Below are 4,851 nucleotides of genomic sequence, written 5' to 3'. Positions count from 1 at the left end.
GCATATGGTAAGATCTTAGTAAATATTTAATTTCCTTCCTTATTTCCCTATCCTAAATGAAACACCACCACACCAAATTAAACAAGATGTTCTTTCAATTTGTCACCTTCTCTCTTATCTTCACTGCAACATTTCATGAAAAAAATAATAAAAACAACCTTGTCTTCCTCTTTGTCCCTAAGAGGCTTTGTACCTTCTCTCTCTAATTTTTATAAAAGTTAATTCTGCTAAATTTCTTCATACTGTTCTGATATGTCTAAGTAACTGGAGATTCAAAATTTATCTTTGACTCTGCCTTCTTCCTTCTCCTTCTCTCACTACCAATCCACACTATCCAATTCCACAATATCCAATTAGCTGCCCAAAGCTATGAATTCTAGTTCCATAAAATGACTTTTTTCTTTCTTTCATCAGTGTCACTAAATTTTATTTTCTCATTGTTACTACCTTGGTAGTCTTTGCCTGCTATATCTTCAGCACTGCAGTTTCTCATTTATTGGGGGCCCCACCTCAAGCCAGTTTCTACTAAAAATCATACCGACTAACACTATAGCTAAAGTAACCATCCTAAAGCAGGGCTGTAATTTTTAAACTCTCCTATTCAAAAGTATTCATTGACACCTCATTTTAAACTATAATATCCACCCTCTCCAAGATAATTTTCAAGACAATTTACCAAAAATTCCAATGGCTTGTTATTGTCTCTTAGATCACATATAGACCTTCTATTTAGATGTACAAACCAATCATTTCTTGGTTTCCTGTTTCCTTTCCATTTTTCTTACACCATATTCCCTCTCCAAATACTCTGCAGTTCAATTACACTGAACTTCTTGCTTTCCAACACAACTTTCCATGTCTTGATTAAATTTTCACTGTATTCCACATATCTACTTGTCTCTCCTAATTTCTTTCTCATAGCTTCCTGAAAGTTTCAACTGAAATCTTACAGGCTTCTATAAAAGATGGCATTTACCCATTTTGATTAATGCCAGAGCCTTATTTCTATTGATGATTTCTAATTTATACTATACATATATTGTTAGTACATAGTTGATTATGTGTTATCTCCTCTGTTAGACCAAGAACTCTTTGAGAGCAGGATTTATTGTTGTTTTTGCATTTTCTTTGTATCCCCAATAGTTAGCATACAGTAAGCACTTAACAAATATCTGACTGCCTGTTTTTTTTTAATTTCCCATTATTTCCATAAATACACCAAAGGTACAGTCACTCTAGTGTAAAAATTAAATTTAAATCCCAATAATAAAACTATTATAATTTTAAGAGGTTTATTAATGATCATTAGAAATCAAGGAATAAAGAGGATACAAAATAAAGACCATGTGCCCATACATGGCTGATCAGCCATTTCAAAATCCCCACTCACCACTGCCATGAATTTCAACAGGGCCAAAAAGAGGGCAGGACCTTCCATGTCTTCGTCTAATATCCCCTGTCAACAGGAAGTATGTAATGACAGGAAGTCAGTGGGCTTCCAGAAAATGTAGTTCTTTTTTAGGGTAACAGAATTTCAATTATACATTCCCCCTGAGCTCCAGTGGAAGAGTGATCTCTCCAATGAATCTTGTAAACATAGCCAACTTTTAAATTACGATAATTTGGGGATAAAAGGGAAAAGAAAAAAACAGTGATTTCTAGTGACATTGACAAAAAGTCAATTAGGGGGCAGTCCCTTTCCGCATAGAAGTATACATACAAAAACAAATGCATTTAACCCCACACAGTTCAAATCACCACATCCCAAAGTTCACTCTGGATCTTCTGATTCAGTGTTTGGTCTGGGCAGGCATCTTAATGGTATCGTCTCCAAATAGTTCACTTTCTGGATTTGGAGAGGTAGTGTGTTTCTTATCCTAAAATTACTCTCAAAAATAATTTAAACTTTGGAATTTAGAATAATAATAATAATATATTACCCCCCCCCCAAGAGGGTGTTGAAAAACACAGAGATCACTTATAAATGCATGGCTGAGTAATGGTGTATATGGATCAATTGACAAGAGAAATTAAAAAAAAATTTAATTCAAATAAAAGAGAAAAGATAACTTCTGGATGAAATATAGACTATCAAAGTCTTATGTGTAAAAATTATAAGTAGAAGAAAAATAAATTTATAACAGGTCCTTGAATTAGGGCCCAACTAAAGTAATTTCTATCTAACAAGTCTGTAGGACAAATTTGCAGCCAAGACTACAGGAAGTTGCCATACTATAAGAGAGAAAATGGACTAGATTATAGCAGCAAATGGGAACCAGGATGGAGCCAGAATAATCAATGCCATATATATTATATAGAGTGTTTGGTACAAGGAAGACAAAAGTCTTTTTTTTAACACATGTTAAACAGCCACAACCTTAAGTGTCACACATGATAAAGTCCTTGAGCTCTTTGTGTAGAATGTCATCAATCCATGTAGAATTGGTTTGGTCTCTTTGACCTTGTGCTCTATTGGCACTATGCAAGTAGCTTTGTGCTTCTTTTGTAGTCTTCTAGACTTACAACATGTTTTATTTCATCTACAATATTTCTTGTCCTATGCAATATGTAAGAAATGTTATTTATCTTCAAATAATAAAATTCTAGCCATACTTCATCTTAGTTCAGCTGTTTCTTATTTCATGAATTCTTTTCTGATTTTCCTCCAAAATAAGTTCACCCTTATTTATACCTGTATACATGTTTACACTCTTGTACAACCTGTCCAATGTGTTTTAATCCTATAATTATCTATATGTTAACCACCCAAAATAGATTATAAACTCTGTGAGGGAAATAAGTCAGTTAGATCAATTTGCTTTTCATTCAATGGGTATTTTTAAAACTTCCACTGAATAAAATGTGCTTTGCTTGGTTTGGTTCCTGGAACACAAAAGACAAAACAAAAACAACTTTTGCACTAAAGAATCTTATATTCTTTTGAGGGACTAAAAATTATGCTGCTTCTATACTACTGTAGTTAAATAGATATATGATCTCATCAATGGAAGTATTCCTTCTATCTTACCAACTACCCATATTCATCCTGTGAATTCATACCTATGTTCTCCCATGGATTATCCACAGAGGATCTGTCCAATATGTTGCAATTATTCCTCTAGGTCTTTGGGCTTTTCATTATTTCTATTGAAACATTAGACTCTAGTTTCCCTTTCTCTAACTCTAATTTCATAAATACCTCAACTATTTTGTAGTTATACATTTTCTAACTGGTACCTTTAAATTTATTTCCTGAATATGTCAAGTACAATCCATCCTAGCAATTCCAACATATATTTTACATCCAGCATCTAAGAAATTATTGAAAATAAGAGTGGCTCTATAGAGTTATGGGATCAGAAACTTCAAGAGATTATAAATGAGAAGCTTAAAAGGAAATGGTTAGCAAAAGGAAGGAGAGATTTAGAGTGATAGCTTATACCAATGGCAGGGCCAACAGAAGAATTCTTAAGGATGAGTTGGATAAATCTGAACATATTGGTAGGGTGTGGCAGGAAATAATAAACATCAGTCATTTCAATTAAAAAAAATAAAAAAAACAAACAAAAAAAACCCTTTGACTAGGAATTATGCTAGATGTCCAGCCTTGTCCTAGGGAAAAGTAGCTATGAATATTTTAAAGAAGAGAAAACAGAATGATGAATGAATGAGATTCAAGATGATGCAGAAGGGGATAACATCAAAGGCATAATTATAGAGGATAGATCCAAAAAGGAGTACCACACTCCCATAGACAGGTTCAAAGAAAGAGACAATTGGATATACAAGTTTTGGGGAATGGCATAGGAGAAATGAGGAAGCTTTTTAAAAATACTTACCTCCCATCTTAGAAACAATGCTGTATATTTGTTACAAGGCAGAAGAGTGGGAAAGACTAGGCAAGGAGATGAAGTGACTTTCCCAGGGTCACATAATTAGAAAGTGTCTAAGACCAGATTTGGACCTAGGACCTCCCATCTCTAGTCCTAGCTCTCAATCCACTGCAACACCTACCTGCCTAAGTAAGGAAGTTTTTGACAGATATCCTTGATTTACTTAGCAAACTAAGCGTGTTGTGTCAGTGGACAGAGAGAAAGTTTGATAAATGGAGGCAAAACTGGAATTTTGGTGTCTCTACTTCCATGTTGGTGCTGACTGGCTGCTGCAGAACAATAAGCTAAATGGAGAATCTAGAAAAGTAACCTACCCCCTTTCTCTTTTCTTTCTTCCCTCCTCCTGTCTATCAAAAAATCATAATACACTTCCCAGCTGTGTGACCCTAGGCAAGTCACCTAACCCCCATTGCCTAGCCCTTACTAGTCTTCTGCCTTGGAACCAAATACACAGTATTGATTCCAAGACAGAAGGTAAGGATTTTAACAAAAAAAAATCATAAAAAAAGGGAGCAGCTGGGTGGCTCCATGAATTGAGAGCCAAACTTAGAGATGGGAGGTCTTGGGTTCAAATGTGACCTCAGGCACTTCTTAGCTGTGGGACCCTGGGCAAGTCACTTAACCCCCATTGCTTAACCTTTACTGCTCTTCTGCCTTAGAACCAATACACAGTATTGATTCTAATGCAGAAGGTAAGGATTAAAAAAAAAGGTCCTCAGAGTACAAATGTATTCCTTGCAACATGTAACCTTGAACTTTAGAGAAACAAAGGCGTCAAGGGTATCAAATAATTTTGAGGCAATAGACTGCATTTCTATGGGCTAACAAAATAGGGGGGAAAGTATCAAGGGAACGAATATCCCCAAATCAAAGATAGTTTCCATGATGCTTTATAGAGACCAAGAAATATTTGAAACTTGTCATATTTTTCCTGATTTACACAAATGACCCAAATGGG

The sequence above is a fragment of the Monodelphis domestica genome, chromosome 2, assembly GCF_027887165.1.
Source record: "Monodelphis domestica isolate mMonDom1 chromosome 2, mMonDom1.pri, whole genome shotgun sequence".
NCBI lineage: Eukaryota > Metazoa > Chordata > Mammalia > Didelphimorphia > Didelphidae > Monodelphis > Monodelphis domestica.
Note: the sequence above shows the minus strand (reverse complement) of the source record.